General features: G+C 35.1%; 1 protein-coding gene across 11 annotated transcripts in view; it reads left to right on the top strand.

The window, feature by feature from the left end:
* FOXP2 (forkhead box P2) overlaps positions 1-25440 on the top strand; it is a 583344-nt gene that overhangs the window by 425923 nt on the left and 131981 nt on the right. The gene's annotated exons all lie outside the window — the stretch shown is intronic.

The following is a 25440-nucleotide window of genomic DNA, read 5'->3' as shown; positions in this document are numbered from 1 at the left end:
CACTGTGCAAATACAATTCTGTATATCTGAGGAAGCTTTGTTTGTTTAATGCTTTGAAATATTATAAATTGCATTTATGAGAAATGTAAGCTACATAAAAATTATTTAACCAATGTATTTACTTCAATAATCTACATTGAAATATGTTGTATATAATGCAACTTAACATTATTTTTATTTTACTCTGCTATTTCATTCCAAATTGTTAAAAATAACAAAAGCTGACAAAACCAGAAATTTTGTAGTAAACTAATTAGCAATACTGAAATTCTATATTCTATGTAAAAAAAAGTCAAGAATAGGTATTAAAATTTATAATTTGTAAAATATTCTGGAGGAAAGTACTAACTTATATGGGATATAGAATTACATATTACAAAGTGTCTTTTAGGAAATGATAAAATTTCATTTATGTGTAGTGATAATGAAATTGAATATTTCTTTTTCAATATTACTTTTAAATATGATGTATAAGAAGTAGAGAGAAGCTAAGCCACATTTTGTTCCAAATAAAAGCAGCATTGTCAGAAAAATTGAGATATGGCCGGGTGCGGTGGCTCACGCCTATAATCCCAGCACTTTGGGAGGCCGAGGCGGGTGGATTATGAGATCAAGAGATCGAGACCATCCTGGTCAACATGGTGAAACCCCATCTCTACTAAAAATACAAAAAATTAGCTGGGCGTGGTGGCGCGTGCCTGTAATCCCAGCTACTCAGGAGGCTGAGGCAGGAGAATTGCCTGAACCTAGGAGGCGGAGGTTGCGGTGAGCCGAGATCGTGCCATTGCACTCCAGCCTGGGTAACAAGAGCGAAACTCTGTCTTAAAAAAAAAAAAAAAAAAAAAAAAATTGAGATATAAGTTTAAATAGAACCATCTATTGTGATGCAAGAAATTTAGAATGAAGTTTTTAAAGATATTCTTTCCTATTTATATTTTCTGTGTATTGAAAAATGAGCAGGAATTCTAGTATATTATTTCTTGGTCATAAAAAAATTCATTCAAATACTGTTTACAAGAACAGACTATGTATTGCATGGCTCTTATTTTCCCATTCCAGTGAAGAACATTTCTTAAAAGGCAACATGAAATAGGCAAATTTAAGAGAATGTTATAGAATAAAATTTTTGTTAAACTATGATGCTATTTCTATCCATGACCAGCTGCTCAAGGCTGACACCCTGTGGAGGAGGGTCTGGGACATTGAGCTCATTACTACTGGGCATGCTGGTGTGGAAAACTTACCATATGATCTACTCGTGGCATGTAGAAGATAGAACCATGTGTTTTAGATCTGAAGCCTGCCTTTGCCATTATTAAGACTTTGGACAGAATAAGTTGATCTCTTTGGAGACTATTTTCTCATCTCTGAAATGAGAATAAGGATACCCACCTTGCAAGATTGCTGTGAAGACCAAAAAGAATATTATATAAATTACTTAGGTCTGGGCCCAGTGACTCATGCCTGTAATCCTAGCACGTTAGGAGGCCAAAGAGGATGGATCACAAAATCAGGAGATTGAGACCATCCTGACTAACACGGTGAAACCTCATCCCTACTAAAAATACAAAAAATTAGCCGGGGTGGTGGCACGCACCTGTAGTAGTCCCAGCTACTCGGGAGGCTGAGGCAGGAGAATCACTTGAACCCAGGAGGTTGAGGTTGCAGTGAGCTGATATTGCGCCACTGCACTCCAGCCTGAGCAACAGAGAGAGACTGTGTCTCAAAAAAAAAAAAAATAGCATAAATCCTTGGATAAGGAGTTAATAAATAATTACCATTATGCTAGCCTCCAGGAAATTGGTATTTAATCCTTGGTTATGGTATATATATATATATATATATTTATTTATTTATTTATTATTTTTTTTTTTTTTTGAGTCGTCAGGCTGGAAGGCAATTCTCCTGCCTCAGCCTCCTGAGTAGCTGGGATTACAGGCAGGCACCACCACACCTGGCTAATTTTTGTATTTTTAGTAGAGACAGGATTTTACCATGTTGGCCAGGGTGGTCTCGATCTCTTGACCTCATGACCTACCCACCTCAGCCTCCTAAAGTGCTGGATTACAGGCGCGAGCCACCGCGCCCAGCTGATATATATTCTATATTATGGTATTTGACCATAACTTTTTACTGTTTCCAGCTATTTCAATGATATGCAATATGCCCATGTTTTAACCGTGTGTTTTAAGGCATACTGGAGTGTTTTCCGCTGCTATAGGCTCCCACCACATATATACTTCACACTCTCCACACATAAACTTATATTTTAATATTTATCTTCTCTATTAAACTGTAAGTTATATGACAGATGATTCATGAATTCCCAACTAATCTCTAGTACCTAGTACAGTGCTTGATGAATAATAGAGCTCAATAAATAAATTTGTTGAAACAGTGAATGAGGAGGAGATGGTGCTCAGTGGAGCAGAGGAGAAAGTTTGGAGAAGGAAGAAACATTCATTCAGTATAAATTGAGTGATTATTTATCATGTGTAATATCCTCAGGGACTTATGACTTAGTTGAGGAGATATTCACAGTTGTGCACAAATAAATACACTTATTGGCCACAGTGGATATGCTGTAGAAATGGGAAAAACAGAAAGAGCAATAAGCAGTTAAAAAAGAGAATTATCGTTTCAGGCTGCAGGTGATCAGGGAGGACTTTGTAGAGAAGGTAGCATGTATGTTGGGCTTAAAGTAAAGGAATTTGGTAGATAAAGGAATTTTTGATGGAGAATTTTTTAAAGATGTCTTCAAAGATGTAGACTTAGGAAATTCTGAGATCTGGTTAGGCAAGAGTAAATAGTTCATTCTGATCAGCATAGAGATGTCATACTAATGGAATAATGAATGGGTTGGGGGCTAGAACTACACATCGATGATTGTATAGAGCTTAAAATGTCAAGCTAAGAAGGCAGTATTTTATGGATTGGGTAGTATGGGCTATTAAAGTTTTTTTGAGAAGAAAGTGAAATTATCAAAGCAGTGGTCTGTGAAGATAGCAATGGTACAATTGGAGGATATTTTCAGGGAAGGGAGTTCTGAGAAACCTGAAATCAAGATACTCTTTTTTAAACCATTTAGGTAGGCATGATGAAGACTTAAGCTTTAGACATTTTGAGTTTGAGGAGATGGCAAGACAAGGAAGTAGAAATAGCTAGCTTTTAGCAAATTTGAAAGATAACTTGACAGAGGGATCAAGACTAAAGAGAAGTATTTGTGGAACAACACAGAAGTGACAGATGAATCCATGGGAGTAAAGGAGATTTCCAAAAAAGGTAATTTGCAAAGAAGAGCTCAGTAACATTGTTATTTTTTTAGAGCAAGAAGAAAATGCAGAAAGACAAGAGGGGCTGGAGCAATCAAATTAGCATTGGATTTATTAAGCAAGGTCAAGAAAAGGGAGAGTTTATAAAAGTTAAGGTTTGTCAGCCATATCAAGCAATGTCCACAGGAAGGATAACATTTTCACATAAACACTGTCTAGTTGAATTGCAACACTGGTCATTTAAAATCCTCTTCATTCTTCATCATTCCTCAGTTACTCTTAGGATCTGCGGTACTAATGTGATCAATAATGAATGGAGAAAAATCATACTTTAACATGGATGTTAGATAGAAAATAGAGAATTAAAAAATGTACTTTTGCTTCTCAGATTGCAGTGTAAGAAAATGTATGTTGCATGTATAATACTGAATTTCCATAAATTAAATATGGAAGAACATTGCTTTCTAGGAGGTCAAATTTTCTCCTTTCTTAGCTACCCAAGCACTTTCTTCTTTCTGTAATCCATTAGGATTTTAAGTGTATATTCCCTTGACTTCTCTACCTTAACTAAAGTGAGAGCAAGGAAGAAATAGAACATTAATATTGTTATGGGAGGTCTCTATAGGATTTAAGACTTAGGCTGTGAGTTTTATCTTAAGATGTTTGGAAGTGTTATACAAGCTAAATTGAATGACAAAGTGAAGAGCAGTGTCAGTACATGATTAAAGACAAAAAGTGAAATTATTTTGAAATTTACTTACATTTAAGATTGTGTTTCCTCGGTGGATTCTATTCATCTATTTCTATCAACCTGCTGTCCACATTATATTGGTTTTCTTAAAATGTTTCTGCTACCTTCACCTTTTCTACTGCTTTCTTTTCTCCTTTACCATTTTATTTTCTTCTCTCATCATTTAATCTTGTCTGTTTTACGTTATTGCTGTCTCTTTGGTCCCATAAGAAAATAGAGACTCTAAATATCTGTAACTATCTAATTCTATCATGAACCTAAAATATATTCTAGCATATCATTTTACTAATAAATAAAACTGTGCACATTCTTACAATCCAGTATCTAATATTTAATTCTTGTCTTATCCCAAGAATAGTTTGTGGTATTTACGTTGTGGTTTCAATAGGAAAGCACTTCTCTTCAATATCTCAGCTACTTAGAAGAACCTGGAACCCTAAGGCTTTTATTTTTTTCTTTTTAGTGCTAGAAATATTCTGTTATGACATTTATAGTGGCTTTTAAAAAAATTGTCATCCGAGTGGTTTAATTGTTCCTTAATCTTTTGGTCTGCTTTTTCAGAAAACCTATTACAAAATGAATATTTAAACTAGAAGTGCTTGGGATATTTATATTAAATAGTTCTTCTAAGAACATCTAAGATTGTGCTGATTATGATTATTTTAGTACTGCTGAATTTAGAAGCACAGCATTAAGATGAAACAAATGTGGGATAAATTATTCTTTCGATTTTTTTTTTGAGACAGAATCTAATTCCGTCACCCAGGTTGGGGTGCGATGGTAAAATCTTCACTCAGTTCAACCTCTGTCTCCTGAGTTCAAGAGATTCTCCTGCCTCAGCCTCCTGAGTAGCTGGGATTACAGGGATGTGCCACTACATCCAGCTAAGTTTTGTACTTTTAGTAGAAACGGGGTTTCACCGTGTTGGCCATGCTAGTCTCAAACTCCTGACCTCAAGTGATCTGCTCGCCTCAGCCTCCCAAAGACCTGGGATTACAGGGATGAGCCACCATACCCAGCCAGTTCTTTCAAAATATTTAAGTCACCCTACCTTAATATGAAAATCATATAAGCTCATAACAAGAATCTAACATTATTGTAAGTTAAATTATGTTCGGTCACCAGGTTCCTTTTCCCAAAGGCACGTGTTAAATGCTAATAAATTACTGTAGTATAGTGGATTTTTCAAAATGAAAATTATATTCTCTGATTAGATGAGATAGAAACCACTCATAAGAACTAATTATAGTAGAATTATAGTAGACCCTTGACATTCAAAAAGTATATATCCATAGATCTTCATGAAAAAAAATAAATTTCAAAAATTTCCATTTCAAAATTTTGGTGAGGTTTGTACAGACTTTCTTTTATACTGTCCTTATTTTGAACCAACCTAAAACTGTCTTATGCAAAGTGTAATACAAGTTCACAACTTAAAAATTTTCAATTAAATTTGCCCTGTGATTAATTTTCAATTTTTAATTAGAAACTTTTTTTTTTTACATCATAGGTTCTCCTACATTAGCAAGGTAGATAACAGCAAAGCTACATTAGTGATAGAAAAATCCACAAGAGCTTAGGAATTAGGTTATGTGTGTGAGAAGTCAGCAATCTAAAGACTAGATCAACTTTTTAGCTACTTGATTGTTTCATGGCTTGAAGAATTGCACAGGTGCAATGTCTAGAGACTTAGAGATCGTATGCAAATAACCAGACAAATCCATAACATTTTTGAATTGTAAGGCTCTATTCTACCAAATCTTGCTATGTAGCTTCTATGAGGAAAACCCAAAGTGAACAAACAAGTACCCCCTACTTTCCTTATTATTTTATTGAAGACTTGAGAGAAGCGCCTGTCTTAAAATTTTTCTCCTCCTTAATTGTAAGTCTCCACTGACATCAATAAATTACAGGGAAATCTTCCTTCAGAGTATAAGTTACCTAGCATGTTTTCTTCATTTTCTTTTTCTTTTTCTTAATAGGGATGAGGTCTCACTATGTTGCCCAGGCTGGGTTCTAAATCCTGGGCTGGAGTGATTTTCCTGCCTCAGCCTCCCAAGTGTCAGGATTGCCGGCATGAGCCACTGCACCCAGCCTCTAGCACTTTTTTTAAGGAAATGGGGAAGGCTGTGTCTTGAGTATGAAAAGACCTCTCACAAATACTGAGTAGATGAGTAGAGACTATAATGGCCATCCATTGTTTCCTAGTTTGGTTCAGGGATTTTATTTCCCCCAGTTAGAGAGTGTGTCTAAATTCAGTTAAAGGTTTTAAATCACATTAAGCTGTGGCTAAAAGTATTTTTTTTTATGTTTTGTCATTTGATTATGCCCATTTTTACAGTTTTATCAGTATAGACATAGAACCTTTAGTACCTAATAGTTAAGCATTTTGATAACACAAAATACAAAGAAAATTCCTTTGCATAGTATATAATCCTTACACTTTTAATGCTAACACTTGCATTGCTGTAAAAGCTGCCACCTTGACATCCTCTACTGCTAGTGCTACTGCACGTTCCTAAGTGACAAACCAAGGAACACATTGAACATTATGATATGCTGACATGAAGAAATCTGTTGTCTCACAGAAAGACTGTAGCAAAATCTTTGATAGAATATCTCTGTAAAAGCAAACAAACATTAAAAACAAAATTATTCTCTTTACATTCTACCTTCTTCCCATAGAACCAAGCATTTAAAACATGTTAACTGGTATAATTAAAATTATAGTTTTTCAAAATCATGGCCATCATTTGAAATTTTCCTTTATTTCAGGAGAGTTTATTTTCCTTAATCAGTAACTATCGCCACTCCCCTACAGAGTCTTAGAGGACATTTATACCATTCATTTTCAAGTCTAAAAAATTACTTGCAAGTCTTATAATTATAAAAATGAAGATCTTGGGTCTGTCTCAAACTACTGAATTAAAACTGAGGAGCAGGGGATGGTATATTTGGAAATCAGGATATTTAAAACTCTCCAGAGTTTTAAATCCATAACCAGACAAATCCATAACATTTGTGAATTGTAAGGCTCTATTCTACCAAATTCTAGAACAGCTACCAGATTCTAGAACAGCTGGTCTACAGAGTAGTATATTGGAACCCTCAACTATTCTCTCCTGGAACAAGAAAGCAGTTAGCCCCAAATTATGTTACTATACTATATGATTTTCCCTCTCTGCAATTCAGTTATCCAACCCTTGCAATGAAAAGGCTGAACTAGTTACACTTCACTTTCTAGATTCAAAAGTCACTGAGTCTCAGCGCAGCACTAACTTTTGTTTATATATTTATTCTCTAAATCTGAACTAACTTAAAAAGGACTCTGAATGGGTTTCTTGAGATGTCCCTCTCTGATCAGCCTTTCCAGGATCATTTCCAACAATATTGTCAGAATTTTATTTTTACTATCATGATTTCTTAAGTAAAATCTTCAGTAATAAACTCATTCCCTTCTTATCTTTAATTTTTTTAAATACTACCTACATCCTAAAGGCTTCAGTGTATATCTGCTATGCCCAATGGGCTTCCCTTTGGTATTAGAAACCTTAAGGAAATTTGATTGTATTCAGATAGTTGTCTGCTGCAATGGCTCTGGCACTCTCATCTCATTGTCCACTACCCGGTTTTAACATGTTATATAATATGCAATATCAAACCTCTTACAGTTACTCAAACATTGGTTCATGTCTCCATGCAACTGGCCTTCCCTTCTTTTTTCTCAATATACCTTTCTTCACCTTTTCATCTAGAAATCCTTTTTGCATCTTTTAAATTTCAATTGTGTGTCAACTACTCTGTGAAGTCTCCTTTGATATCCTCCCATCCTCACCAGCACACATACTATGTAGAATTAATTATTCCCTTCCATGTATTACTTATATGTCTTATTAATACATCTATTCTTGTAGGTATCACAGTGAATTATAATTACTATAAGCTTCTTGAGGGCCAAGACTGTGCCTTATTCATCTTCACATTTCCACTGTTTGGCCCATCATAGATTTTCCATAAATTTGTTGAGTCTACAGACCAGTGTTAGTATATAACTCTATCAAGCCCCTCTTTTCTTTTAGGTTCCAGATGTGTTTTTTCACTTACTTCCTGGGGCATCTCAACCTAGATCAGCATGTTCCAAAGTGAAGTTATTTGTTTTTCCTTACCCAGTCCAATGTTTTCATCAGCTTTTCTGACCCCATTCTGTAGTCTTCAGCCATTAAGCCCTTATGATCTGTTAATGTCATATTCCTCTGCCCTAATGATGTAAAAATTGCCCCGTTCTTCAACCTCATCATGTCACAAAAGACTTTTCATAGACTGGTGCCGTGCATCATCATACACCTGATATATTACTACCATCACTTAATCCTTACCGCTCTCTGAACTTACTATTTGTTCATTTATTCATTCATTCACAAATGAATAGGTTGTTTTTTATATTCCAGGCACTTTGCAGGGCATCGTTAACTATACAAACTTCTATGCCTACTTGTCTTTTTTCCTGCTTCTCCATCTGTTTAGAAGGTCATTCTAACACCCCTTATTTGAATGGCAAACTCCTATACATACTTCAAGGCCCCTGATCTCTGGAGTCTTCTCTGATGCATCAAAAAGAAAAAAATCCCTCCTCACACAAGTGAATTTCCAGAATTGCATTTTATTTTATTATCCCAAACATGCTAGTTACAAAGATAGATTATACCATTTTTTATTACAGTTATCTGATTGCTTCTCTAGCTCAATCTCAGACTCTAAATCCTTGAATGTCAGAGATTGCATTTTATTCATGTTTATAACCTCACTTCCTACCATAGTGTTTGAACATGGTAGATGCTAAATAAAATTCTTGCCAAATTGAATTGGATTCTGTAAACTGTATTGTTCCTTCTTTGTCCTATAAGACTACAGTATCACTTCCATTAAACTGATAAAACAAGTATTAAAGTATGATATTTATCAGGTTATCTGTTTTTGTAGAAGAAACTTATAAGCAGATATGAATATCGTTAGAAGACATGATTCAGGTCATATTACCCAACTCTCTCATATTATTACTTTGTCTGCTTCAGTTAGGCAGGGTCTTTTGAAATAATACTTCTAATGATTCTTTTTCTTGGGTAGATAACATATAATATACTTATTTAGCAATAACAATTGATTCTTTTTTAACTTTATTTGAATATTTTCTTCTTTGATTCTATTTTCTGTTTTATGAATTTGATACTCACAAAGTTTGCTTACAATAAGTCCCTTCCTTCCTACTTACTCTCTGAACAAAGCATACTCCTTCATTGCTCTATATTGATTATGTTTCTAATGTCACTAAGTGTCACTGGTACTTTTACTAGGGAACCAGCGTAAGAAATCTGCTTGAGAAAAAGGTATTAGAAATATACATGATTACAAGTAAGATGTGAGGATTTCTCAAATATCAAGAAACTATACTTTCTATGTGATTTATTGGTATATAATTTTTATGAGTTAATTATATCTATTGCCTTAGCCACATAAATTATGTATGTTTCCACTAAAATATTATCTAAATTTACTATGAAGTTTATCAGCTACTCTATTTAGGATTACAGATTTATTTTTGTCATGAAACGTGAACTCCATAGACAAGTAGTTCAGAACTGACTGGTACAGCTGCTCAAGAGCGACATAGGAGCAAGGTTTCTTTTAGCTTCCTGTTCTGCCCTTATGTAGCATTTGTCTTCATGGCCACAAGATAACTCTCCCTCCTCCAGGCATTGTGCTTATGTTTCAGACAAAAAGAAGGAAAAGACAAAACAGAAAGGACAAAATAAAAACAGGTGCAGAACAGCTGAAGCTACCCCCTTTAATAACAAGCTTTCTCAGAAGCCTCAAACGGTGACTTCTATTTCAATTTCACCGTCCTGAACAGTATCATACGAACACCCATCACTTGAGCTGAGTCTGTGAAGCTGATCATGTTTAGTCAGGCACTTTGACACACTGAACAAAGTTGGGGCACTTTTGGTAGAGAAGAATGAAAGGATGAATTTTGGGACGAATATCTAGCAGTTTCTGCCACAAATAGTTTACCAAATATATTATATTACTGACCTATGGGACCCTAGGGATATGTAAAAAGAGATGTTATGACTTGAAATACTTTAGTGAAAGAAATTTTGTTGTTGTTTTTTTTTCCTTGTAGGAAAATTTAGAAATATACAACCTGTGTATTAATGTTCAGTGAGTTATAGTGTTTTCAGTTTTAATATTTTTATTTATACTTAAAATATTATTAAAGACTCAGTATATACTCAGCACTAGGTAAAGCACAATACAAAGTAAACTGTGCAAAGATGATTCTTTCCCTCCAGGAAGTTACTACTGAATGTTGGCAGTGCAGATGAGGGACTCTGATGGAACATATGTAACCAGTGGAACAAACACTGGATAGTTTAACTAAATGAAACATTTGCATATTTTGAAAGTAAAGAAGCAAATGTTTTTTGAAGGGTGGAGAAAAAATCATAGAAGATGAATTTTAAACAAGTTCAGAGTAGAAAAATGTTAAATTTCGTTTAGCTATGACATATTAAATTCTGGTATCACTGGAAAACTTCAGAAAGTCAACACTCCTGCCAGCTGCAGTGAAGATAAGGCATGATCCATAAATTATCTGTATTTCCTGCAGCAATTATTATAAGCAGCTATACTGCAAAAATTGATATTTTTGGGGGTACCTGGAAGAAAGTCTAAGGAAACCTTCATTTTCCTTACCCCAGACTTCCACTGACACATACTACTGTGTCCTAGGCTCCAAGTACTTTGCCCCAGTGATCATTCATTTGTTCCCACATAAGCCCCAGAATTGATAGGTACTGTCCATATATTACTTATGAAGAATATGAGCCAGAAAGTTTTAGTAAATTTCCTAAGTACCTAGGGTCAAGCTTCAGTTCTGTCTGATTACAAGGTCTCTTTTTTCCTCTACCCTTTTCAGGGTATATTTGAAATAAATGAATCATATTCTTGGGAATTCTTGGTTTCGGGGAATAGCAGGAGGAGAGGAAGGGCAGAAGTGTTTTATTCTGTGAAGACTGCCATCTTATTGAAGGATGCCCCATTCTGTAAGGTGGAGGAACAATGTGAGATCCCTATGCCATATGTGACTCTGCCAAACCAAAACAGGATTATTCTTGGACATGTTTGTTATCACTTCATCCAGGACACCACAAGAGTAAGAATTAGTCATTTGTTTGGCCCTGAGATACTGTAAATGTATAATGATTTTTAATAATCACACCTCTCATAATAGGTCTTGCATGTTTTCCAGTAATTATCCCGTATGAAATAAAAATGAACTTAGTCCATCTTCTTTAAACTTGTGATTTATGGAATTTGTCCCCTTGGAAGAAAATAGTATAATAAACTTTTCTTTAGAGAAATAGATTGTACATGTAGAAAACAAATAGGCCAATAACCACATCATTTTTATTCTCTGCAGCAAAACTGTTATTAAAGGTTTGTATACCTGTTTTTATCAATTTTTCTTATATATGGTTTCTTCTAATTTTATTTTTAATATTCATTCGAAGTAAGGCATTTTGTGTCTCATTAGGCGAGTAAGTTCAAATCCTGATACCAGGGAGGTATATGGTAGACTGGGTGCAAGGTGATGAGGAGTGGGAAATACGTTGTACATTAAGAGCACATCTTTCTTTTGAAGCAGGTATTATCTCCCTCTCTCCCACCTTCTCTCTCTTTCTTTCTTTCTTTCATTGCACAAGCCAAAAACGAAGAAAAATCAGCCCACTGTTTATTCTGGTCTTCAAGCCCCATTTTTTCAACTCCTTTGTTAAATACTAGAATATTGAAGTTATTCAATGAACTAGAGAAATACATATACATATAGTGCATGAGACTCTTGGATACACTCTAGTGATTTCTGGGTCCTTGAGGACATCAGAACTTTTGGAAGCAATGTGCATAAAGGTAAAGTTCTTGATGGAACACTGATAAATGGATTACTCAATGCTAAAATGTATCTTGCCATCACTAAAGAGTCAAAATAGCATTAATTTACGATATCATGCTATTGCAAATTGCTTTAAAAGAAACACTTGTTCTACGAATAATTGATAAAAAGGAGTATTTCTTGAGAACCAAATTAGAAATAATTATGTAAGTGATTGATAGGGTTATGTTATTTGGCATCCCCATACAATAATTTCCAATACTGCTAAACTAAAACAGAGGTGGCTAATAAATCTTTTTTCCTACCTTTTGCTTGATATTGCATACAAATAGCTATTTATTTACTAAAAAGAGAGTTCAGGAGAAATGTAGAAATAAATTGAAAAGCCTAATCCATAGAATTTCATGTGAAACAAATGGTTATCATGCTCCAGCAGAAAACCACAAACTAAACACAAAACAGCAGTGTGATTTGCAAAACTGTTTTACAGTATTTCCATGTATTAGAATTTATATTCTCAATCAGTCCATCAAAGATACATGACTAAATGCCCTCAGTATGTTAGACACTTTGCCAGGCAGACACCAGGTACCACAGGGGATTCAAAGATGTTCCTATCCTCAGGGAGTTGACAATCTGGCTAGATAAAAATTCAGAATAATAACCATTCTTCTAAGCCATTTTAAACAAAACTTATGGTTTGAGGTAAAAAAAAAAAAAAAAAGCTGCTTGACAGTTATGGCTTTTTAGAGTGTTCTGTGGAATAAATTGGGTTTCTCTTTTTTGTGTTTAGTGAATCACCCATCATTTACAGTTGAACAGAATAAGCTATTCTTCATTTCTGTGCCTCCAGGGGCTTTGTTTGTGGTTCTTTAAAACTTGTTTAGGTCTGAGTTCCAGAATTTAAAAGGAATATTTAAGTATGAAAACAAGTCTGAGGTAACAAGTAATATGATTAGAGATGATTAAAGGGAAAATGAGAGAGTATCACAAAAGGGTTACCAGATTTTTTTTTAAAGGAGAGAAAAGGGTAGAAAAGTATTTTAATAATTTCTTTACATTAAAAAAAATCATGCCAAGAGTGGCAGACATTTATTTTTCTTCATTACTGAGACTAAGACTGGAGTAATAGGTGCTGTTTTAACATGAGAAAAATAAGAATACTTGTCAGCTAAACCCTCATGTCAGCAAAGGTATTTAAGAGTATGTTTCTGACAAATATTTAGAATTACTGTTCTTTGTTCTATTTGCAAATAGCCTTATTTCTAATGATTACCAAAACAGTGTGTGCTTTCAAAAGTAATTCAGGCAATACAGAAAAGTATGAAGAATTGAAATTCACCTGAATTTCAACCTCTCACTGATACTGTTAACACATATTTTACATTGATGTTATCAGAATTTGTGTGTACGTTCATGTGGCATCATTATGCCAGGCTAGAAATGAACATAGTCTCATATTTTGTAGCTCTTTTTAAACATAAGATTTATGTTTAGAGTATAGCTTACTTTAGGGCCATGGAAAAGCAAGAACATGTTATAAATGACTTGGTGGTATTCCCTTTATGCTTTATATTAATGGTAAGAGATCAGCCTCTGTGCTTTTTGGGAGAGGCATTGGGTTCAAGGTTTCACTCTACCATTTACTGACTATATGACCTTCAGGAGGGCAGTTGTTCAGTTCTATTGCCTTATTGCCTTTTTCTATCAACTGAGAAGACGTGACTCAAGCTCTAAAATCTCATCATCTCAATGCTTTATTTATTATAGCAAAAGAGTATGCCTTCTTAGTAACATCTATTTACACAAAAATATCCTTTTTTATATGTTACTTGCCAAACATTTTAACTTTGATAATGAGTTAGGTTTTCCTTACCAGCAAAAACAAAAAGCAGCAAGTTTATTTTAAAAGTTGGAATTTTATTACTGATTTATTCATGTTAAAATATTCTGCCACTCAAAGAAAAAGTGAAATTTGTTGTTAGAGTATTATACAATGTCCATATTCATTACATACAAATATAGTTTTCATTCCATTATGTTCCACGTACCCCTATGATATGCCAGCTTATCTGTTTAGAGTACTTTTATATGTGTTCAATTATATGTAAGGTTTTTAATGAAGAAAAATAAAATAAGGAATATTTAGAAATATAATTATATAGAGGTCAGAACTGTGAAAATTGCTTTTCTCACAATCACTATAACTTAGCTTTATTGCCTGAATTATATAGTAATAAAAATTATTTTTATACTCCTAGAGTAACCAATGTTCTTGGTAAGAGATTGCAATACATTTAGCTAAACAGAAAATAGTTCGTTCTTTCTTTTTGAGACAGAGTCTCGCTTTGTCGCCAGGCGCCAGGTTGGAGTGCAGTGGCACAATCTTGACTCACTGCAACCTCCGCCTCCCGGGTTCAAGCAATTCTCCTGCCTCAGCCTCCCGAGTAGCTGGGACTACAGGCGCGCGCCACCACACCCAGATAATTTTTGTATTTTAGTAGAGACAGGATTTCACTATGTTGGCCAGGATGGTCTCGATCTCTTGACCTTGTGATCCACCCACCTCGGCCTCGCAAAGTGCTCGGATTACAGGCAGGCGTGAGCTACCGCGCCGGCTGGAAAATAGTTCCATTTCGTAGTCACTTTGGAAACAGTATTTCTCTACTATGTTAGAAGCTATGTGTGGAAATATTTTAGATACTGTGAAATGTTTAAAAACTGACAGATTCTTTTAGCAAAAACCCTTGATCCTATTTATTATTTATCATACTAGCTGCTCTTCATTCAAACAAACATCTTTGAGTTATGGAAAAGAATATAGAGCTGGAGTCAGGATGCCCGAGTCTTAACCTGTTACAAAATGTGAGCACTTGGGCAAGTTCTTTAACTCTCCTGAGCCTCAGTTTTCTCTTATGTGATGAGGATTGCTGAATAATGTACATGAAATGTCTTAGAAATATAAGCTTCAATTATTTTGTTTAGTATTTTATTCTTAAATATTATGTGAGCTCTTGTAAAAATAAAATTCTGAATGAAATACTGAGCTAAGAATTCAGCCATTTAATGTTTACCTCTTCAGAGTTCAACAGCACATAAATAAACATATTGACTTTCTTTGTTGCTCCAGTTCATTACTGTACGTGCTCTCATTCATTTTTCAAGAAATAAATAACATTTTTAGAAATCGCTAACTTCATTTCCTATTCGTAATAGAAGATTAAAGAGAGACAGTTTTGTTGACTGATTACGTGGATATCTTAAATTCCACCAGCTAGAATCTAGCTGAATAATTTAAGTACATGAACTAGAAGAATATATAACAATAATAAACTGACTTCCTTTTGATGGCTCTGAGTATGTGTTTGAATACACATGAAAACAAGCTGGATCCTTTAAAAGATGAAAGTAAGGTTCTGCTTATTAAATTTTAAAATATTTGCTTAACATAAATGGAATGAGTTTTGGAAAGGGAAATATCAAAAAGATACCACGATGATATATGCTGCTAACACATTTTCAGATGATCTATAGAATTTTGTTCTATTTGTCATTAATGCATTTGCTATTGATCTTCTGATTACATTCCTTATTGAAGCATTGTAGGTATATTTTATTGTGTTTTTTAGCTTTTTCCATATAAATATATTACATGTTACTTAAAAACCTCTAGATATAAAAATCTATTATTATCATGTCAATAACAGGCTACCAAAAATGTAAAGGATAGCATTATTTGGCATTATGCTTATTCCTAATTAATATTAACCAAATTTTAAATATGACTTCTAAAAATTTTTACCAGGAAACATTTAAAGAATAAAATATCTTTGAAACGTTAGGTGTATGGATATGTTTGGAACATCCAGATACCCATTCAGATTAGTGTGATATGATTTGTCCTGCAGCTGCTTCAAATTAAGAACAGGTGTGGAAGGCAGATTATGCAAATATTCATATTAATGTAATTGTCAAATTGGTGTGTTTACCATTGTGCTTTTAAAGAGTAGACTGTACTCCTATTTTAAATGTAAATTAGCTTCATTCTTCAGAGCAGCTATTGGCTAATGAAACTTGGTCCTGCCTTAGAAATGAATAATTTCTAATAGACAGTAACACAGTTCTAAAATTTGACATTTTCTTTCCCAGTAAACCTGTTTATATGTAAAAATGGCAATTCTGTATTATTTTTGGTATGGGTATAATCCTGATGTTTTTTTGAAAGTTTAAGTTGATTCTGGCGTTGGACTACTATTTTATGTTATTGTGTTACGTAGTGATTACAATGATAGCTTTTGATCTCCTAATACATTTTCTAATTTAGAACTCATATTAGCTTTTCATCTTTATGTATCTAAACTCTCAATAAATAAGTTATTTCCAGAAATTGCATTACATTTATTTTAATAATAATTTTTCTTCATAGCATCTAGTTACTTTCAATAGTATTTTAATGTTAAATTCTTAAATGCTAATTTTGTTTTTTTTTTTGTTTTTTTGGTTTTTTTTTGCCTTTTACTACTAGTTCATCCACATATCTGTATGATGATTTTGTAATTGCCCAAGGCCATGGTTCAGATACCTCGGTCTAAAAAAGGGCTTTCTCTTAGTCCCTGGCTAGTCTTATAGGCACTTTAATGACAAGTAATATGAGTCATCTATCTACATGAGTGACTAAGGCCAGCGAAAAGGTAGACCAAGGAATCAACCAGAGATGTTTCACAAGTCAGATGTTCCCATTATTTTTTTAGTCCCTTTTTTCTTTAACAAAGCAGAGATCCTGAAGCATTTATAATTTTAATTTGCTTTGGTAGCATGCATTTAGTGCTTACTTTGTGTACCTGGTAATGTGTTTATTTATGCTCTTTCATTTCACAGAATGGACACTTGAGGCTTAGAAAGGTTAAATTACATTATCTAAGGTCATGTAGCTGGTAGTTTGAGCTGGATGTGAATTCACATCAGTCTTATTCTAAACCAGGTGCCTTTTTCTCCTTTGTTACTGATAATATAGTGCCTCTTAGTTGCTGTTCATGTTTTTCATTTTCATTTTCAGAAAATGAGATCAAAATAAAGGGAACGACAAGGTATTAAATGTGAATATTACCTTTTCTTGAATGTCTTCATTGTATGAAACCCAAGTATATTGATTTGTGGTTAAGATAGAGCAAAAGGGCTGGACACAGTGGCTCATGCCTGTAATCCCAGCACTTTGGGAGGCTGAGGTGGACAGATCACCTGAGGTCAGGAGTTCAAGATTAGCCTGGCCAACATGGTGAAACCCCATCTCTACTGAAAATGCAAAAATTAACCAGGTGTGGTGGCATATGCCTGTAATCTCAGCTACTCGGGAGGCTGAGGCAGGAGAGTCGCTTGAACCCAGGAGGCAGAGGTTGCAGTGATCCGAGATCACACAACTACACTCCAGCCTGGGTGACAGAGCAGGACTCTGTCTCAAAAAAAAAAAAAAAAAAAAAAAAAAAAAAAAAATTATATATATATATATAGCAAAGGAAGGGATGAAAGTTACATGAGCTCCACCATGGAGAGGATCTCCATCATCACTGCTAACTGAAGATTCTATGGGAATGGCTCTGAATCTCTTTATTCCCTTGTGTCCTATATCCCCATCATCTCCGCCTGTCAGGAAGCGCTGTTGATATGGCATTGAACTTGGTAATGATATTAGATGTTTACTCTGCAATGTATGAAACAACTTTCAATATGAAAGCAAAAGCAAATGGTAGCGATGGGCTACTACTGGAGTTTTTCTTGGCATCATGAGAATTTTCTTGTCAAATGGTAAGAAATTTTCTGCTGGAATTTTAGTTTTTAAAGCATTGGTCCTCTTCCTCCAGATTTCCTCTCTACTTCACATCAAAATGAGGAGGGGTAAGAGGTTTATAGGGACCAATCATAATCAGAGATGCCAACAAGATAAGCTTCTGTATATGCTACATGCAGTCTCTATTCCTCATGTATCCTTATTGGCAAGAAAAGGAGCTGCCACTGAGACCAACACCAGATGAATAGAAGCTGATCCAGGGGCTGCTGCTGCTTCCCCTCCAGGGATCAGAAGAGGAACTGCCACATCCTCCAGTCCCCTCATACATTCCTAGAGGTGACTGTAATCTGAATTGCTCCCCACTAAGGAATAAAGCATACAGTAAAAGAGATACTGATCCTCTGTGAATTTGGAAAAATTAGTAATACGATCGTGTTTTGTTTTGATATATAGTAGATATTGCAGTGAATCTTCATGCTTCATTCATTGAATCAAGTTCTAATCCAAAAATACACTCCCACAGAAAAAACCACCAAAAAGTAATTGAAGGGCTTGCCTCATCCATAAACTCTGAGGACATCCATGATCAGTTCCTCCGTGAAAACATAATGCCCTATAAAGCACAGTATTTACTGATGCTGACAAAGTTTCTGATTAATTTCGCCACAAAGGTACTTCGGAATTATTTTGAATAGTTTAGTTTGTTGCTGAAAGTGTATCTCTATAAGAATATAAGCTATAGTGAGATTTCTATTAAGAAAAAATAGTAACTTTAAAGATATTTTGTATTTTTTGAAGGAAAAACTCTAAAACAAGCTAAATGGTATATAATACCTCTACTCTGTTACTATGCTGTTTTAGTCTGCCTATTATTTTACTTTTTTTAGTAATTTTATTTTTTCATCTCTTGAAATTAATATGTAAAATGAATTTTTTACATTAAGCAAGAAAGATTTTTGCTTAAAAGTTAATAAATCCCTACATTAAATCCTTAGGCTCAAACCCTATTTCCATACATTCTTGGAAAATCTAAGGTTATTCTGTGCTCAGTGTCTTGATTTGAAATATTCACAATATAGACTTACTCAGAGATTGGAAGCTGGTTTCATATGTCGTGCCAGCCATCCCGAAAGCCATTTCAATAGATCCAGTACCCTGGCATTTGTTTTAGAAATAACTGCATGCAAATGTAGTTTAACATCTGTACTATGTGTCTTAATCCTAACTGGGCATTTTCCATTAGATGTAGTCTGAAAATCACATTAAGAAAAATATATATAATCTGTGAAATTATACTCTGAATGCTCTAAATAGCAAAGAAAGGGTAAATATTCATGTTAAACATAATATCAAGTATTTCTTTTTCTGAACCTCAAATTTTAAAATGTTCATTTCACTTCCTTTAGTACTGTATTATAAACTTGAGCTAAAATTGTGTTTTCCAACTTTTTTTGTTCGGTTTATCACAAAACTTTCCTAAAAATGGAAATGTACTACCATGTCAAATTATTTTCTTACTTTATGTTTGGTACTACAAAATTTATTTTTATACGTCTAATGACAATGCAATTCAGATAAGTTTTATTTTAGTACTCCACTGTTTTTATGTTCTGAAAAGCAGAATTTTGCAACAAGAATTTTGACACTGAACTTTTTTTTTTTCATTTTTCATTTTTTTTTTTTTTTTGAGACAGAGTCTCTGTTTCCCAGGCTGGAATGCAGTAGTATGATCTCGGCTCACTGCAACCTCCGCCTCGTGGATTCAAGCAATTCCCTGCCTCAGCCTCCCAAGTAGCTGGGATTGTAGGCACCCGTCACCACTCCTGACTAATTTCTGTATTTTTAGTAGAGACGAGGTTTCACTATCTTGGCCAGGCTAGTCTTGAACTCCTGACCTCGCCACCCGCCTCAGCTTACCAAAATGCTGGGATTACAGGCCTGAGCCATCTCACCTGGCCCTGAATTTTAATATACTGTAGAGTACTCATGTATTTAATGAATCTAAGAAAGAATATTAAGTAATAAAACACATATGAAGTCATAGGAAATAAACTGACAGGAAGAAAGAGGAGATGGAGTTCATAGAAACAAAGTTATTGTTTGCTGTCAAGAAATTACTATTAAGGCTTTATTTAAAAGAATATCTTGTGTCAATTCTGCATTCATCACAGTTACTTCTTGAAGATAACACTAATAGGACTCCAGATATGTCAGAAATGTTTTTACGTGTTTGACCCTTCATTTATCCTTCAAGAGAAAAGACAGGTGGTGTACACAATAATGAGAAATCTGAAGGGCATAAAGCCCACTTTGCTTTATATGGGGCTCTTGAAGAGCTGGCTTTTGCTTCTCTTTTTGTCCTCAACCCTACATCCCTTCTTCCCTAGAATTAATTTGTTTGACTTTATGGGACTGTCTGTGCTTCTCAGAATACATCAGGGGTCAGACACCTTCAAGTTTTTACATCGACCACTTCTTTAGTCTTAAATGGTCTCCATCTTTACCCCACCAGGCCTCCATTTGTACACTAATGTCCATTTATTCTTACCTAGAGGCCTTTATTATCTCATCTGCCCTGCAAGTACCCTTTATCTATGCTTCCTTTGCCCTTGTGCATACATCTGTCATAGTGTTTACTATGATACTCATCACTAACCATTTGCCTTCCTGATATGTCTGTGCATTCTTGGGGTTAGTAGCTCCTGCTTGACTTTGCAGCTGATTCTTAACCTAGTGAGTGGTGTTCTGTAGTGTCCCACAGAAGTGAGATGGCAGCATATACATAAAAGCTATTTGTTTTGTCTATTGATTATTATATATGTTAAATTTTTGTCTTTCATTCTCCAGATGTTCATAAGAAATCCAGCAATTTTTTTCCCAAAGAGCTTAAACTCTTCTCTTGAATAAAACAAACATGCATACAAATAAGCAAAAACAAAATAGTCCATTCTGCAGGAATATCTTATGTCAGAAGTACCTATTGTCTGCTGCCTTCATGCTCTCTCAAAATATATTAACTGTATCCCTTTAGGAGCGCTATGCACAGCTTTTCTTTTTCAGTGACTTTAGGCACATGAAAAATATTTGATTAGCATTTCTGGAAATTCAAGTTGTATATGTACTCAGTGAACAGGTGTAGATTTTAGCCTGCCCACAGACAGCAGCCACGTCATCTGCCCTTTCCTTGATTTCAGCCTTACCTGTCTGTGGAGACAGCCTGGCTTAAGAGGTGTCCATATGCTCTTTCTATCATTGGCTTCTCTGCTGCAATTTCTAACAAGGGTGCCAATTAGTGCCAGCTATGATAGCAGCTTTTTGAAGTGAAAAAGAAGGGGAATGACTAAAAACAGGGTGAAAAATCTGAATTTGACACTGTTACATTCTGTAATCTTTGTTAAGTCCTTTTTAATCTTAAAAATGTCTTATTTTAAAATTAGTTTAAAATCTTACTTTAGGAATGTCAATGGATTTAATTGGTTAATATAAAGTACTTTAAAATCTGAAATCCTCCAAATACCTATGGTATCTGCATTGGGACAGTGGCTGCCACTAAACTTTCTTTGTTAACCTAGCCTATTTTAATAAAAAGAGCAGCGTTTATTTTACATTTTGAATCTGTTGAAGAAAAATTGCATGAGTATGTAATGTTAAATTACGATAAAAATAAAATATGCAAATACCCATTAATAAACTGTGCTGTGTTGCAATTTTGTATTTAACCCAAAGTTTTATTTTGCCATTTTTACATATTAAGTCGTGCTTTGTACGATGTAAAGTCTAATTAAACAAGCTTGACATTTTAGGGATGGAAAAATATGTTTATAAAACTTTAATTATGGCCAGGTACAGTGGCTCACACCTGTAATCCCAGCACTTTGGGATGCAGAGGCAAGTGGATCCCTTGAGGCCAGGAGTTTGAGACCAGCCTGGCCAACATAGGGAAACCTAAAAATACCAAAATGCTAAAAAATTAGCCAGGCATGGTGGCACACACCTGTAATGTCAACTACTTGGGAGGCAGAGGCACAAGAATTGCTTGAGCCCAGGAGGCAGTGGTTGCAGTCAGCTGAGATTGTGCCACTGCACTCTGGCCTGGGTGACAGGGCAAGACTCTATCCACCCTCATCCCCCCCAAAAAAAGAATTGAAATTATAATAGCAATTTTTAATTACTTCATTTAAGTTTGCAAACAATGAAAAATGAGGGCAAGATCATGACTTTTAATCTTATCTTTGCTGTTCCGTATGGATTATAACCCAAAATTTGCTCCAAAATTTATTTTTAAAGTTATTAAGATTTAATTCTAATTTTCACAGTATGATCATTGACTGAAATATGTATATTAAAGTTATCTTGTTAATTTATAACTTTGATTTCAAGTCACAGAAATTTTTTAAAAATAATAGTTGACTTTATTCAAAGGATATAGAGTTGCTTACAAAATACAAGGCAAAGCTAAGCAAAAATCTGGTCTCAGAAAGAGCAAAAAGCAGAATAGGATCTAATAGGCTATTTGCATCCCCATCACTGGATTTTATGAACTCCCACTGTTTGTTATGCACTTGTCACATACCTGAAAAATCAAGTTCTTAGGAGAGGAAATTTAATTGGCCTAGCTTGTATCACCTATTCACCCTTGAGCCAGTCCCACCAATTTGCATGTAATGGGGTACAGAATGAAGGTAGTTCCCAAAGAAAAATGTGGTGCTGTTACCAAATAGAAGAGTAAATGCTAAGTTGGCAATGTCAACAGATTTCATATATGTTAACTTTGAATTGTTTTGCTTCTAGACTGCAGCCTAGCTTTGACATGAGTTTTTTTTTTTTTTTTTTTCCCTCAAAGAATATTACTCTTCCAACACCAAGGAAACTCAATACTATAGAGAAGTACAGGACAATAGCACTGAGTAATGTATTTGTGTATGAAGATTCACTAATTTATGCAATTTTACCTCAATCTATGCACTATCTTCCTAAGGATTATTAAAAATCAAATTTATTTTAAATAAATTTGCCTTCTATTTAAATAAATACTGTCTAAACTCTTTTAATTTGAATAATTTCTTCTCTTAAGGAAATAGTAATCTCTCATTTAACTTTGTAAATTTGGATCTTCATGTTGAGTTCATTACCAATGAATGGCACTTGTCATGTGCTTACCAGGTAAAAGAAAATATACTGCTTTTAAAACTTTACACTGATCCATGAAGAAAACAAGCATAAAAATGATAAACTTTCATGAACAGATTTCTTTAAAAATGTTCTCCATGACCATGGACCTATCCTTGTTTTTTTTATTTTTTATTTTTTTTGAAACATGGTCTTCCTCTGTAGCCCACACTGGAGTGCAGTGGCATGATCATAGTTTACTGCTAGCTTCTAACTCTTGGGGCTCAAGTCATTCTTCTACCTCAGCTTCCCTCAGTGCTGGAATTATGGACATGAGCCACCATGCCTAACTTGGACCTGTTCTTTAAAGTCACTTTAAATTGGTGGACCTAAGGAATTCCCATTCTGAGCACCATGTTCTCTTCCACCATGCTCTTTTGTTATTCCCACAGATAGCCCACCACCATTTTCACCCACCCAGACTTCTTCCTGATCATGTTGTAGCTCATGATTAAGGATGGCCTTAGACACTCTCACTATTCTGAACCATTCTTTGCGACCCTGCTACAGCATTTGTTCTTCCATTTCTCAAGCTGTGGCTTTTCTTATTCCTACTCCCAAGCAAGCTACTGAATAGTCCTACAGAGAATAACAATATCAGGCAGTATTGATTCTCTAACTTTAGGCTAGTCTTCATTGATTTTTAGCAATTGTTTCACAGGTCTCTGGACACCTTACTCTGCCTCTCTCTCTGCATCAGTTTCTAGCCTTCACCGTACCCTTAAAGCATGTAAGTCACACCCGTTCCCCTCTTCTCAGTGACTTTACCTTGCACTTCAGAAAAAAAAATTAGAGACCGCCGGGCAAGAACTCCCTCTGCCTCTCTTACCTCTACTCCCAAAACAAACTTACATTGGCATCTCCGATTATATCCCTTGTATCATAATAAGATCTTCTCTCCAAGGCCAATTTCTCTTCCTGTGCGTGACAGCTGCCCCCGTCCACCTCTTCCAGAACCTCATCCTGTCAGCTGCAGCGCATCTTCATTCCTGTGTCTTCAGTCTCCCATTTATCGGTGTGCCTTCCCTTCCGACCTTTAAAAACAAACGCCAATTAAACAAAATCACATTCATGCATCCCTATTAGTTTTATATCAGACAATTATCTTAACCATGTTTTTCTTTCTTCATCATTAGGCCATTAGAAAGAATTGTTTACACTTCAACTTCCATTCTTTTTCCAACGTATTATAACCTGGTTCCTTTCCTTACTACCTGTATTAGTCTGTTACCATGCTGCTAATACAGACATACCTGAGACTGAGTAACTTATAAAGAAAAAAAGGTTTAATGGACTCAAATTCCACATGGCTGTGGAGGCCTCACAGTCATGGCAGAAGGCAGAGGAGGAGTAAAGGCACATCTTACGTAGCGGCAGGCAAGAGAGCGTGTGCAGCAGAACTCCCCTTTACAAAACCAGCAGATTTCCTGTGACATATTCACTATCATGAGAACAGTACTGGAAATAGCTGCCCCCATGATTCAGTTACCTCCCACCTCGTCCCTCCCATGACATATGGGGATTATGGGAGCTACAATTCAAGATGAGATTTGGGTGGGGACAGAGATAAACCATATCACTACCTTTCTGAAATCGTTCTATTGAATATCATTGACCACCTCAGAGAGTTGAATTCAATTTTCATGTTAGTAGATCCTGTCAAAACATTTGAGACTTTTGATAACACTTATCTTGACATTCCTCTTCTTTGTGTTTTGTTGGCTTTTCCTCATCTCTTGTCTATAACTTTTTCTGTTAACTTTTATATCAGTGGTGCTAAAACTCTGGCTGCACATTATCATTACTTGGGATGTTTATTTGTTAAAATGTCTGGTCTCCACCAAGCCCAGTTAAATCAGGAAGTTGAACCCGACCATCATTATGTATACAGAGCTCTATGTGTGATGCTGACCCACAGTGCAGGCTGAGAACTGCTCCTTTAGATGACCTCACTGCCAGAACTTATCCACTCCCTGTGGCATTACCACTACATAAAGTGCTGATTCTCAGGTATTTGTATATCTTGCCTCATCTCCTGAACTTAAGTCTTGTATACCCAGAAGTCTGTTAGGAACATCTACCTAGATGTTCAGCCGCCAACTTCTCATTTCCTATTTCCAAATTCTCTTTCATTCTTTAAGAATTGTCTTTGTTTCTGCTATCTTTCTAGTGGTATCACAGTCTGCTTCCAATGCCGCTTATCCTTTATTCTCTCACTTAGTCACTCAGGTAGTCATCAAAGCCTCAGAAGTTAGCCTGTCCTCAAATTGGGTATCCTTTTTTCATGTCACTGCTACTGCTTTGGCCCTTACCAGAAGCAACTGTCTGATGCATCTTTGGGAAACTTAAGCTGCCAGCCAATTCCAGTCTGAAGTCACACCCTCATGATTTCTACTTGTCTTAAAAATAAATAAATAAATAAATAAATAAACAATCTACTAATTCCCAATCTGCAAAACTCTTCATAATCCAAATCTTCCTAGCCTTGCCTCTCAGCTGCTGGCCCCATTTA

Source organism: Aotus nancymaae, unplaced genomic scaffold, assembly GCF_030222135.1.
Source record: "Aotus nancymaae isolate 86718 unplaced genomic scaffold, 86718_ANA_hifiasm-v0.15.2.pri h1tg000002l, whole genome shotgun sequence".
NCBI lineage: Eukaryota > Metazoa > Chordata > Mammalia > Primates > Aotidae > Aotus > Aotus nancymaae.
The sequence above is the reverse complement of the archived record's forward strand: the minus strand, read 5'-3'. Positions and strand labels throughout refer to the sequence as shown.